This window comes from Rhinolophus sinicus, chromosome 16, assembly GCF_057876585.1.
Source record: "Rhinolophus sinicus isolate RSI-liver-muscle chromosome 16, RSI-T2T, whole genome shotgun sequence".
NCBI lineage: Eukaryota > Metazoa > Chordata > Mammalia > Chiroptera > Rhinolophidae > Rhinolophus > Rhinolophus sinicus.
Window position 1 is genome coordinate 19,281,636 of NC_142516.1, and position 15,022 is coordinate 19,296,657.

At 38.6% G+C, this 15,022-nt stretch overlaps 1 protein-coding gene across 5 annotated transcripts in view; it reads right to left on the minus strand.

Moving 5' to 3' along the window:
- Positions 1-15,022, minus strand: part of KIAA1958 (KIAA1958 ortholog) — a 135,817-nt gene that overhangs the window by 92,872 nt on the left and 27,923 nt on the right. The window contains exons 1-2 of one of the 5 annotated variants that reach the window (XM_088792905.1): positions 5,988-6,096; positions 14-167 (exon numbers count right to left, since the gene is read on the minus strand). The exons of 3 other annotated variants lie outside the window; for them this stretch is intronic. The gene's annotated coding sequence lies outside the window, so the exon portion shown is untranslated. Of the gene's footprint in view, positions 1-13; positions 168-5,987; positions 6,097-15,022 lie in introns of those variants that run through there. One more of the 5 variants, XM_074330836.2, reaches the window with a different exon arrangement.

Genomic DNA, 15,022 nt, shown 5'->3' on the forward strand with positions numbered 1-15,022 from the left:
TAGTCTCATTTACCTGAGTACTTTGCTCCTTGGATGCCATGCAGTGTCATCATGTATAACAGGTGCCATCATTTCTTTAGTGTCATTAATCCATCTTCTCTGAGTACTCAGATAGCCCAGCTGTTTTCAATATCCTCTTTCTTGTCTTGGTTTTCCCAGAATAGATGCTGTAATAAATAATGATTCATCTCATGTTGAGGGAGAGGGCTCTAAATTAATTTGCCAAAAATTATTCACTAGGAGCCAATTTGTAAACAGATCAATTCACTGAATGTACCAAATTTAAACTTTTTCATTTATTAAAGATTTCAAGAAAATTTTAATATTTGCTTCATAGCATTTTAAGAACTATTTAATCTGTAAGAAGCAGAGCTGGAGTTTAGTTTTTATATTCCTCATGAATATATTCAATAAATGTGAATATATTCTTCATAATGATTATATTCGTGAATATATCCTCCTTATGAATATATTCATGAATATACTCTTCACTGCCCTACAGGGAAAACATTTTAATGCAGTTTTAAATTAATGAATATCAATATATTCATGACCATTTTCATAAGTTTACATTCATATTGATGAGCTATGTTCTTCACCATATTGGGCATTTGTGAATCTAGTTTAAAATTTAATGAATATCAATATATTCATTAAGACTATATTCATATTTTCAACAGCATATATTCATATTCATGCCCTGTACTCTCGATCATATTGGGAAATTTTTTAGCTCAATTCAAAATTTAATGAATATCAATAGATTCATTAAGAATATATTCATATGTATATAATCGTATTCATTGTGTATATTCAAGCAGAGTATATTCAAAAGGCAACTAACTCATCCAATAATTTTAACCTTTGACAAAATGAACATTCCGAAAAACAGTGCTAAGAAGAACATATTTGTTTTTATTGGTGAATTGACACACTTCGTTCTAGGAGGGCTTTTCTCTCCAAGCACACGAGCCTCAGGATTTACCCTGTGAAACTCATCTGGGCATGCCCAGTGGTATCCCAGTATTTCCCAGACCTCACAGGCTTTGTTAATATCTGTTTTTCTTGTTTTACTGAGTTGGTATATATACAGGATTAACAGGTTTTTGGTCTGAATGTAAGAACTTCTTCTAGCAGTCCCATCAATTGATTGTTATCTTCTATCTTTAGATATTATTTCTGTTCTACTTCTTAGAATGTTTTTGGTTTCACTGGGTAAATCTGGGGCTCATGTGTGCTTGGAGATAAAAGCCCTTCTGGATGGAAGTATGTTTTTCAACAATTTTTTTTTCATTTAATTCTCTGATTTGACTGCTCTGTTTTACTTATTTTATTTAAATTTTTAAAAATATTTTTATATTGGGGAACATTGCGTCTCCCCCGGGCCCATCAGCTCCAAGTCATTGTCCTTCAATCTAGCCATGGAGGGTGCAGCCCAGCTCCAAGTCCAGTTGCCATTACTCAATCTTTAGTTGCAGCAGGGTGCAGCCCACCAATCAAACTAGCAGCCCTATTGTTAAGAGCTCGCACTCTAACCAACTGAGCCATCGGCCACCCCTTACTTAACTATTTTAATGTTAGAAGAAAATATCTTTAACCCAATAAACAATATTTATCAAAAATCATAAAACCTTAAAACTGGAACAAGAGATTACTATCAAAAATAAGGAGGCCTACTCATGGTAATCATTCAAAACTGTTCTAACTGTGCTAGCCTATGCAATAAGGCAAGATGACAGAAAAAAGTATTAGAAAATAATCACAAAACCAGCATTATTTCCAGATATGCCTGTCTACCTAGAAAAAAGAGTAATGGATTTTTAAAAATTGAATAAACAGATAACATGAAATCCCAAATAGCTTAGAAATTTAAACAAAAACCAAAAGGACGAGGAAAATAATTTCATAATTTTGGAATGTTTAAGGCATTTTTCTCTTTGAGTATGATTTAAAATTTTTAATATGTAAATATTACAATAATGTGATCATAGAAAACATTCTAGTGAAGCTTTTTTCCTAATTTTTTATTATTATCAAACATTGATAAAAGCCGATAGACTAGTAAAATGATCACCCATATAACCTCCACAGTCAACTATTGTTAATAAATTATCATATTGTAAACTTCACATATTTTAGTTTTTTCTAATACCTGATCATTGTAAAATATTCAGTTAATACAGCAAAAGCTACAATATGGATGGACCTTGAAAACATTATCCTAAGTGAAATAATCAAGTCATAAAGGACCACACATTTCACTTATATGAAATAGGTAAAATAGGCAAATCTATAGAGACAGAATGTAGATTAGTAGTTGCTAACAACTGGGAGTGAGTTTGGGGGGAAAATGGAAGTAAATGCTAATGAATAGCAGGTTTCTTTTTAGGGTGATGAAAATGTTCTCAAATTGATTGTGGGTGATCAGGTTGCAAAACTCTATACTAAAAACCATCGAATTGTACAGTTTAAATAGGTGTATTTAGGGTATGTGAAATATATCTTAAAGTTGATATTAAAAGCAAGAAATTATAGTTAAATCAATTGACCCTAAAGGAGTTCCCCAAAGTAGATTTGAGTAAGGAAAGCAAGATGCAAAAAAATGTACATATAATTTCATTTTTGTAAAACAATGACAAAACTGCACATATGAATATGTGAGCATGTAATTATATGAGCATGGAATAAATATGGAGGATACGTACTAACTAGGTTGTCAATATGGGTTTCTTAGATGGGGGTACTAATGTGGGGAGAGGGTGAGTAGGGGGGAAGGAAGTATTAGAGACACAACATAGGGACTGTTAGGCAAACTGCACTTAAAAAGAAACCCATGGGGGCCGTCCCGGTGGCTCAGGCGGTTAGAGCTTCGTGCTCCTAACTCCAAAAGCTGCCAATTCGAGTCCCACATGGGCCAGTGGGCTCTCAACCACAAGGTTGCCAGTTCAATTCCTCGAGTCCAGTCCCGCAAGGGATGATGGGCTCCGCCCCCTGCAGCTAAGATTGAACATGGCACCTTGAGCTGAGCTGCCTCCCAGATGGCTCAGTTGGTTGGAGCGGGTCCTCTCAACCACAAGGCTGCCGGTTCGACTCCCGCAAGGAATGATGGGCTGCGCCTCCTGTAACTGGCAACGGCAACTGGACTTGGAGCTGAGCTGCGCCCTCCACAACTAAGACTGAAAGGACAACAACTTGAAGCTGAATGGCACCCTCCACACCTAAGATTGAAAGGACAACAACTTGACTTGGAAAAAAAAAGTCCTGGAAGTACACACTGTTCCCCAATAAAGTCCTGTTCCCCTTCCCCAATAAAAAAAAAGAAAAGAAACCCATGATGTATCATGTCTGCAACTTACTTTCAGAGAGTTCAGTAAGAAAATGTGTCTCCATACATACACAATTTCATATACACATATACCGTATTTCCCCGAAAATAAGACCTAACTGGAAAATAAGCCCTCACATGATTTTTCAGGATGCTTGTAATATAAGCCCTACCCCAAAAATAAGCCCCAGTTAAGATGGTCAGACGGACGCATTTAGCATATCCGTTGCAACACAAGGATGTATTGAATTATAAAATAGTATTAATATATAATTAAATATAAATAAAAATATTATTGACATTAATACTTAAAATAAATGATAATACACATTATAATTAAGTATTTGTAAATACCCAAGCGGGCACCTTTGGACGAGACGTAAATGCCTATGTAAACGGATGAACTCGAGACTTTTTGCCTAATGACCAATCGGAGTACAGACACAACACACAAATAATGTGTGCACTTGATACAAACAGACGTTGTTGTGTCCAATATAAATCTTCATAAGTCAATATATTGTGTGTTGTTAATGGATGTACTTAATGCACTCATGTGAAATAAAGAAATGTTTCCTGAATTTTGGTGCCTGCAATTTTTCGTCACTTCTGTGTGGACCATCATTCTTAACTGTCATCATTTTTGTTGCCACTCCTGTCTCATAAGTCTTCAATTAACACTTGATTTAATGGTATATTTAAAGGGAATAATATTTTGACCCCCAGACAAGATGAGTGCAAAAAGAAACAGCTATTCCATCTAGTACAAGAAAGGAAATCACGGAGGACTCCTGGGGCAAGAATCTTACGGCTTTCTGCAAAGAGAAGTTGGATCTCCGAATGGTCCGAAAACGGCAGGCAGAGTACGAAAACCTCAGTCAACAGGTGGACGAGGGAAATGCTAAGAAGCGCAAGTGTGGATCAGGTTGGCAACCATTATTTCCTGAGCTAGAAGACATCATCTGGGAATGGACTGCTGACAGTAGAGCAAAGGCTTTGGTTGTGCACAGGGCCGATATTCAAGCATTTGCCCTTGCAGTGGCACCACAGTTAGAAATTTCCCCAGAAGAATTCAAAGCATCACAACACTGGCTGGATGGCTTCCTTCAGCCACATGAACTGTCTCTAAGATCGACAACACTGTTCAAGCTGGCAGACACTGAAGTTATTAAACGTGCACTTGCATTCAAGTCCTTTGTTGATGGCATCGACTTTTCTAAATGCCATCTCTCCAACATGATTGCTATGGATGAAACTGCAGTGTGTATGGGCCAAGGATCTCAAACGACAATTGATCAGAGGGGTGCCTTGCCAATCTACGTTCCCTCCACTGGTTAGGAAAGTGCACGTTACCTGTATTTTGGCAATTTGTCTGGAAGGAAAGAAAGCCCCACCTCTAATCATCACTGAGGGCAAGAAAAATAAGGTTGAACGTGTTTCTGGCATTTACGTTCTTGAAACTGAAAAAGCCTGGTGCACACAAGCAGTTATAAAGAAGTGGGTCGATTTAATGCTGCCACTTGTTTTGTGAGGTGGCCAAAGAGGTCTGCTAGACTGGGATCCAGCCAGTACTCACTGTGCTAAAGACGTGAAGAACTTCCTTGCAGAGAGAAAAATAGATCAAATAATGATTCCTGCAGGAATGACTGCCTATCTCCAGCCTCCTGATATTGCAACAGATGAGACATTCAAGGACCATTTGCACATGGAAATCAATGACTACACTGAAAATATAGAATGGAGAGAAATCAGCGTGGCAACGTTGTGAAGCCTAGCCTGCAAGAGGTCGTGAGTTAGGTGAAGAATTCGTGGGATAAAATCACTGACAGCTGTGTTGCCAATGCACTACGAGCTGGCTACATGGACAAGAAGTGCTCATTTAAGGAGAGCTCTGTTGCTGGACATGAGAGACTGGGGCCAATGGTTCTACAGGAAATGGAGTCCCAAGAAGTTCAAGCAGGAATTCGGGGTTTGGAGAGTTATGATGAGGTTGCATAACTGATGCAAGATGACATGACTGTATTTGAATAAATGTAGATTTTTGTACATGAATAAATGAACAAATACAGATTGCTGTACATGAAAAAGTAAGACAGCCCCTGAAAATAAGCCCTAATGCATCTTTTGGAGCAAAAATTAATATAAGATCCAGCCTTATTTTGAGGGAAATATAGTATATGCACACCTAAAGATGGAGAGAGAAAGCAAATATAAATAACCAAATGTTAATAGTTTATTTTATTATGTCATACACAACTATTTCTCAATTTTGAAACAGTTTCATGAACTGACAGCCAAGTTTTCTTGCAATGAATTTTAAGGGCTATTTTGAGTGCCATTATTAAGAAAAGAGGCATCATAGTTTTGTACAGTTCATGATTATCCTTTTAGTGTACTGATAAATCCCATTATGAAGAATTCATGGGCACTCTACTGAAAGGTACGCTCGCTTATCAAGGCACAGGGTAAGCTTATCCCATGCACAGTGGCACACAACAGACTGGAGAAACTAATCCCACTAACACCATGAAATGAGACGACTACAATGCAGACCAAGTGTTTGATGCTGTCATCCTAATTTCAGAACTGGGCTGCCAAATGCTGTGGTGATCCCACCACTGGTTTACCTACACATCCGAATCTTCTATTAAAACAGACTAACCTTCAGGAGGCGACCAGGGAAATGACCACTCCAGTCCCTATTCTCTTGCATCTCATATTTCCCAGTGACAGAAAGAACAGGAGGTTGGGCACTGGCCATTCAGGACAACGGTCCTATTAGAAAAAAAGGAATTTTCCTCTGGCTTAAGAATTCAAAAAAAAGAAGTCTCTTTGAATGTATCTCTAAATGTTAAGTTAAAAAGAAAAGTATGGTTTACTTTACTTAAAAAAGGGGGGGAGGCTTTACCAAAATAAAATAAATTTAAAATGCATCTGCCTTTAATTGTGGTACCTTTGCAAATTTTTTGAAACTGGAACATAAAACCTATAAAATCTATAAACTATAATCTATAAAATCTATAAACTATAATCTTCTACACCCCATTCTGGGGACACCTAGTGACATCAGCCTGCTAAAGATATATATAGTGGCTACACACACACACACACACACACACACACACACACACACAGCAACTTCCAGGCCTCAATTCACCTACCTGTCACCACTACAAAAATATCAAAGCAGCCAGATAATGCTAGGTATTTTTAATCCAAAGAGGCTCCCGAAGGTATGGACTGAGGCCATCGGTGTCCTCGAGAGGGAGAAGCTTGTGAGGCTGCTCCTCCCAGTGTGGTCTCAGAAGCCACCCACCGGCCAGGCAGGCTCACTGTGCAGCCCTTAGGGCCTCAGCCTCCAACGCTCCACCAAGTAGGTGTTAATCAAATTGTGGTTTCAGGACATCAACCCTGAGCATTAACCCTTATGGTCTGACTCGTCTGTGTGTACAACCAAAGTGAAAATCCATCTGATACAGATTTTTCAGAATGAAATAAGATATATTTAAAAATCTGTAAACTGTAAAGTGTTAATATTACAAAAACAAGAACTGGCTCTTCAGATCATCCATGGAGAAAACCAACCCGAGTTACAGAATTATTTTTTTAAAGGCCTTTTAACTTTCATTATCTGGAATGGAACAAACAAATGAGTACTCAGTAGAAATCCTTGCAGAATATGCTTTATCCTAAATGCAAAAAATTCCCTCATTGCCTCATTAAACAGTAATACATGCCAATTTTTTTTTTTAATTGGAAAATAACATAAAAGCCATGTCACACTACCTAACAGACATTCACTGTTAATATTCTGGTATTTTCTTCTAGTTTTTTATTTGTACATGGGGTAAGTTAGTTTCCTTTTAAACAAAGTTGTAATCAAACTAAACATTACTATCTATATATCCTGTTATCTTAAGCATTTCCCATGTTCTACAATCACTTGCTATATATTATTCCATCAGGGGTAACTCAGAATAAGCTGAACATACAACATATAATGGAATTACTGACAGTTCCATAACAAGTCTCTGAAATATTTAGTTAGAGATAAACATACGAAGAATTCCAGGCTTCTAAAAGCTAAACTTAATTTCTGGCAAGCATACTGGTAATTATAACCAAAAGCCAAATATTATGGAGTCCTTTTTTTAGACTAGGCAATTTTACCACTCAGCATATATAATCACTAAAATACTTCCAGCATAATGATATCTGTTCAGCTACTGGCAACCATAAATGTCCCTGAAAGCCAGAGAAATGTAAAACTTCTCTAATATGATTTGCAAAATGAAAGTTATATCTGAGAAAACTGAAGTATAAAACTGATCAAAAACACACTATATATCCTGAGAAAAGTCATACTCATATACATTTCCACCTATGAGAAGTAGTTACATAAATCACCACAAAAAAACCAACGTGAAAAATTTTATCTATTTAGTAGTCTGAGTTCATCGAATTATTTTCAAATTCTATGCGAAATCACTGAGGGTAAATTATTTACATTTTCAAAAAAAGAACAAAGGTATTTGCACACCCCTATAAAACCAGGAAATAAGGAAATGCTCAAAAAACAAACTGATGGGAGCATGCCAAAGGGACAAAGGAGCCAACTCAAAGAGTTCCCAATGGCCAAAGCTAGAATAATGTGAGCAACAAAATACATAAAATAATACTGGATTATAAAACAAAGTACAAAATAAATATACATGAGTCCATATTGATATAAGTGACTGACTAATGAGAACTGACAAATCTACTTATAGAAAAATGCCAAGTAAGTTTTATAAATACTACCCCCTGAAGAAGGTGGAGCATAGCTTCCTACCCTTGTGTAGGCTACATAGTGACTTCCTTCCAAAAAGTAAAGTATGGCGGGGGGGCGGGGGGAGGTGGTGAGTACTTTACAGTGTAAAACCTGACAAACACTACCTCAGCCAAGTGATCGATGCATGGACAGTGATAATTCATGTTGACAGCATGCACCATGGATATGATGCATTTTACCTTTGGGGTCTTCCTCCCAAGAACCCATAATCCCCATCTAACCATGAGAAAAATATCAGACAAACCCAAACTGAGGGACATTCTACAACATACACCTGTACTACTCAACGGTGTCAAGATCATCCAAGTCTGAAAAACTGCCAAAGCTCACAGGAGTCTAGGAGGGCATGATAACTAAATGTACTGTGGTATGGTGGGTGGGATCCTGGCCAGAAAAGGGACATTAGGTAAAAACTAAAGAAATCTGACTAAAGTATGGACTTTAGTTAATAACAATGGATCAATGTTGCTTCATTCATTGTAACAAGTGTACCATTCTAATGTAAGGGGAAACTGGGTATGGGAACTCTCTGTACTATCTTCGCAATTTTTCTGTAAATCTAAAACTAACTATTCTAGAATATATGATTGAAATGGATATATAGGTAGAGACAGATCATATACCCATCTAAGTTTTAAGAGAGCAGGGACTCTGTTAGCACCCCTTCTGGCATTCAATAAACATTTCTGGAATGAATAAATGAACATACATGTTTTGTGACACTGTTTTTACTTCTATAACTCCACCCACAAAAAGGATGTGGGAAAGTATTATCGAATACTGGCCAAGATTCATTAATGGAGCCATTCAACAAATATTTACTATATCTTTACTATAATCTAAAAACTATGCTGGTTGTTGGGAATTCAAAACCAAGTAAGACATATGAAATCCAAAGTCTAATCGTGAGGAAGAAAGTTGTAATGATAGGTGATAATGATCGAAAATGATTACGTATAAACTGCTTGCTTTGGGTATCATGGGAGTATATACCAGGGCACCTAGCCCGGCATGAGATGGTAAGTGGCAAAGGATTCATAAGCAAAGAAAGCCAAGCAGGACCAAACCAACTGATGGGAGTAGTGCTATGACAGAGAATTACAGGGGAGACCCAATGAGGATGGTCAGAGAAGGCCTTTCTGAAAACGTGATGCTTAAGCTGAGAACCAAGAAATACAAAGGAGGAGCAAGTCATATGAAGTAGAGTGTGGGGCAAATTACAGGCAAAGAACACTAAGTATAAAGACGCTGAAGTAGGAAAGTGCCTTAATGCCTAGACAATACTGTCTATTTAAAACCTGAGATGAAAAGGTTGGTGTATAAACATTAGTGCCTGAATGAATTCATCACAAACACCTCCAAGGCTTACAGAAACAGTAACCTCAACCTGTTTAGCACCTCCCAGAAATGTACAAAAGGGATTCCTTTCTTGAAACTTTATAGAACATATACACACACACACACACACACACACACACACACACACATACACACACACATAGAGATATATATACATACATATATATACACACACATATACATACATATATATATATATATATATATATATATATATATATATATATATATGAGTATACACAGGGTGCCAAAACAATCTATACACATTTTAAGAAAGGAAAACTGTATTAAAATTGTAATACTCAATATACACCAATAACAAAAGATGAACACAAGTCCCGTTTGACTTCTGCAATTACAAGAGGTGCTCAAAGTGGTTACCATCAGCGTCCAGACACTTCTGATTACGGCGAACTACTGCTTGAGTAACGTTGACCAAAGTGTCCACTTGTATACATTTTTTTGGCTCCCCCGGTATATGGACACCGAGACCCCTCACAGTCAATGATTAGGATGGCACTGGGGCATTCATTGATGGTGACATATCAGAATAACTTCTCCCACTCCCATGGTCCTTCTTGGCAGTGCCTGAATCCCTTTGTGCTATGCCTTCTCTTCCGGGCTCACCCAGACTCAGGAAGCTGAGGCTCTATCCATTTGCACTCTGGTTGTGCAATGCAACAAGTCTGCCAAACAGCAACAACAACCAAGGACAATGTGGCTTCTCTCACTCAGGGGAAGTAAAACTGTGGAATCCTACAAGGACTAGAAAATCACATAAAAAAGAAATATGTAATAAATTCCCCTTCATATAATAGGTACTAGGCAAAATTACTTTTACATATGAATAATTGCAGCAATAAACACCAATAAAGCAGGAGTAATGGCATCATTAAGAACAGCCAAATAATTCAGGCAATGAACAGACCACCGGTGGTCCCCAGAATCAGTCTACTTCACCATTACTGGGATCATACCATTATGAATAAATGAAAACCACAGGAAATGCTCATTTTCTCTAGATTTGTATGCTTGTGGAGAGGTCAACTGCTGTGGATTCCAGGAGATAATGTATTTCTAGCATTTATGGTCCTGTGAGGATGGGCAATGAGTAACTGATTGGAAAACAGAACGAAAGAGAAAAGGAAATGTGTCAAATGTCAACTCATAGCCAACACAGTAAAATGTTCTGTGATTATTCAGTATATAGACCACCGACCCAAATACCTTCACTGAGGAAACCATCTCTGACACACAAGTCACATAATCAACATGTATTGAGCCTTAGACACAATGTGCTGCAATCCGCTGTGGAGGGAATTCTGGGGAAATAAAACATAAAACACATACCAAGTCTCTTTAAGGAGACTGAAGTCCAAAGACGGCAAACCAATTGGTTAAGAATATAAATGAGGATTTTTATCATAAAAACAAGTCTATCCATAAAGGAATTAAGTTCTCAGGCCACCCACAAAAATCTCATGTAGCCCACTCTGCTGACCAGAAGTATAGAATCCTGCCATATAACACAGCCAACTAGAGTTTTTATTATTATTTCTGAGACAATGTAATCCGAGTTACCACAGATGGCAAGCCCTGACTCCTTTGGAGGCATCAAAGCCCTGCCAGCAACAACCCCAAGGTGCCAGCGCAGCATCAGGGTCTTTAATAACACTAATCCTCTTCTACAGGGGCTATTTGAACTTAAAATCATTAAAATGAAATATGATTAAAAAGTCGGTTCCTGGCTACCACATTCCAAGTGCTCAACAGCCACATGTGGCGATAATGGCTGCCCTACTGGACAGTGGAGAAAGATTTCCATCATCGCAGCAAGTTCTCCAGGACAGCACTGCTTTCCATCTTCAGGAAGGAAGCCTTCTCACTCTTCTAGAGCATCAGAACAGAAAGCAGCTCTCTGTGCATAGATAGTGATGATGGCAGCACAACTATGTGAATGCACGTAAAGTCACCGAATTGTACACTTAAAAATGCTTAAGATGGAAAGTGTTATTGTATGTATTTATCCAAGAAAAAGCAGTTTGCTCTCTGCTACATTCTCTCTTTATATTCCAAGGTGTGGCACAATTTGTAACTAGTCACTAAACTGGACCCCCTTCAAGTATGAGGCCCATCAAAGCCAAGAATTTCTAAGTGGTTATGAGCAAACCAAAAAAGAAAAAAAGAAAACAGCGCCAATTCCTGCAGTCGAGTTCTTCTGTCCATGCTTTGGTTTTCTGAGTTTTCACATGTCCTTGGTCGGGTCGTAGATCCATCACATTTTATTCCAACAGCACTGTAACTAGACCCCTTCTCAAATCTCACACAAACACAATTCTCTCCTTCGGAGCTGTTACTCCCTTGTGACATCAGTGCCACTGGTGATAGGCCATTGGCTTTGGATACGTGGAAACATGGATAAGAAAAATGATCAGCTGAAATTAACAGAAAAAATAAGATGGGGTGGAGGGGGGAACACACACATACACAAAATCCCATTCTTTAAAAATTCAAATGAGAAAAAGTTGGTTTGCTAGAACAAGAGCAGCAAAAGCCTTGTGTGTATGTGGAGGTGGGAGGTGGAGGGGGGTTGGGGGGGGCAATGGCCTCAAAGTAAGAAGAGCTCCGTAACCGCCTACAAACCTCAATGCTCCCTCGATTATGAAATCTTACTCAAGAGCCTTGCCTTAAACCTATTAGGGGGTTTGCATATTATGTACATTCACCACTTGGGGCATATTTGATATATGCAATGGCTTCTAGGAATATAACTCCCCCCACAAACAATACCTATCCACCCATGAGGTCCAAAAATAAAAACAAAGCCATCTGAATCAGAGCCAACTTTATCACTGTATCTCCATCTTGCCTTTTGTTTTAGCATTTTCTTGAAATATAGAAAACTACTAACAACTTCATCAACCATGCTTAGGACATGTACACGGAGTAGTCTGTGGTTTTGCTAAACCACCCACACTTGCTTTCTTAATGCCACCAGTCAGCAGTCTATAAACATGGAACAATTGGCCTCTGAATGAAGCCAACACGCCTGAAATGGCCTATATGTGTGATGTGGGCTTGTGTGCACCATCTGGCAACCCACTCAGATTCACTGTTGATGCTGAATAAAACTACTAGCTCTTCTTCAATCCTCAAATCTCAAGCTACTTGCAAATTTCCATTCAGGGCAAAGTTTCTATGAAATCTGTTAAGACATAGTAGGGCAAACGTAAAGAGAAGTTACAGATACACATCACTTCCTAGATTTTATTTGCTACACAAAATGGTTCAATACACCACGCCCAAGCTTTGGCCTCAGACAGACATGGTTCAAATCTTGGCTCCAGCTATCACTAGCTGTGTAACTTGGAACAATTCACCTAACCTCTGAGACTCTCAATTTTCCCATGTATAAGATGAAAAGAAAAGTAACAGAACTTTGGTTTTGTGGCTGTAGTAAGATATGTGTAAAAGACTGACATCACATCCAGCAAAAAGATTGTTAAGAAACTTCTCTCTGCACAACTGCTATTGTCCAGTTCAGCTGCCTCCACAGTTTTGCTATATATTCGGCTCTCAACTCAGCTCAGTGTGTCCTCAATAAACGAAGTACTACATTTATTGCAGTACTACACTCCTCATCCAAACCAGCTCTATCCCCTGACCTCAGCTCTGCTAGTTTGTAGACTCACTGACCCCATCTTCTCATTAATTATGGCATCAGAGGGTACTCCACAGCCAGCCAGTGTCCCCGCCCTTCTCCAGTTGGCCCCCTCTCTGGCTGGTCCATCAGCACCTGCTAATATTGAGACCAGTTCCATACAAGTCTAGACCAGAAATTACAGAACTTGCTCTAAAATGACACTGGAGCATATGCTCCTATACACACCTTCCGGAAAGATTTGTGCAAAAGTTCACTTTTAACCATTTTCAGAAAAATGTGTCATGAAGAAACTCTAAACTACCTTCCCCAGGACTTTCAAAAAGCATAAAATAAAGGGAAGAAATTCCAGGCCAGAGAGCAGATGTGAAAAACAGCCTAAATTTCATTTAATCGAGGGCAAAGCTTCTAAAACCACATGTCAGCCGGTTGGTGCTTTAAGATCAACATATTCAATTATGCATGTATCTGAAAAGTTTCAGCATCCTACCAGGCCCACTCCACCCTTTGCATCTGATTTTCATGTCACTTCTCAAACTGAGAGTCATGAGTACAGAAAAGAAATCAGTTTCTGGTGGGTGGCTGTGATGGTGGTGGCTACAATGGTAGATGGCTGTGTGATGGGTAGAAAAGATATCACCCACTTGTCATCACACAGCTCTGCATCTTGCTAGTTCGAGCCACCCACACCTTTTAAGCTGGGGGTACTGCCATCATCCACTCGACTCTAAAAGTAATTTGGACCATATGGATTCAAATTTCCATTCTAACTATTGCCATGTTTCCCCAAAAATAAGAGCTAGCCGGACAATCAGCTCTAATGCATCTTTTGGAGCAAAAATTAATATAAGACCCAGTGTTATATTATCATATCATATCATATCACATCATATCATATCTTATATTAAAGACCCAGTCTTATATTACAGTAAAATAAGACTGGGTCTTATATTAATTTTTGCTCCAAAGACGCATTAGAGCTGATTGTCTGGCTAGCTCTTATTTTCGGGGAAACACGGTATGACCAAGAAGCATATGCTGGAGATTAGATCCACACAATGAGAATAAGCTCCTGCACTGGTGCCCTCAGCAGCTATCCCGAGGACCCACTAGAGACTGAGCCAAATCCTGAATTAGTACATCCATCTTGCCCAGCTTTAGACTCAGGGTTGGGTAAGGGGGATGATTGTTAACAGCTATAACCAAGGATCAAGCCACAGAAAAGTAGGTATGACAAGTGGAAATAAGGAAGTTGGTCCCAACTGAGTCAACAAGGACCAGGATCCAAGGTCAAAGCAAGCAACGGGAATGACTGCAAAGCAAGCAAGCAATGATTTCACATGTCAAGCCAATCGTAACCGTGGCATGGAACCAAGAAGCAACGATCCTGGCCCTTTCAAAGGCACGAGGAGCTGAGACAGGTGTATGAAGAACAGGGACTGGATAGATACCAAATGTGATGCAGGTAAAGGGAAAGTAGGCCCTGAGCTGCTTAGAGACAGTAGAGATACTAAACAAACAGGACCAGGTTAAGACTTGGGTGGCTGTGGTTGGGGAGCAGTACTGGGGATAAAGTACTAAAACAAAATATGAGATACCTTATCTGCAACATGAAATACTAGAAGACAACAAAGATGGTCTCCAGTTTCTTAGAGAAAAGCTCTTTAAAACCAGAATTCTATGCCCAGCAGTAATCATTCAAGTGTGTGGACAAAAATAAAGACATTTCATTTAGGGGCATGTAAGGTAAAAGTATCAGACATATGCTGTTGCTTTACCAGACATGATAAATAATGCACAACTAATGCAAATATCAATTTCATCCTGTCTCTAGTTACTTGAGACT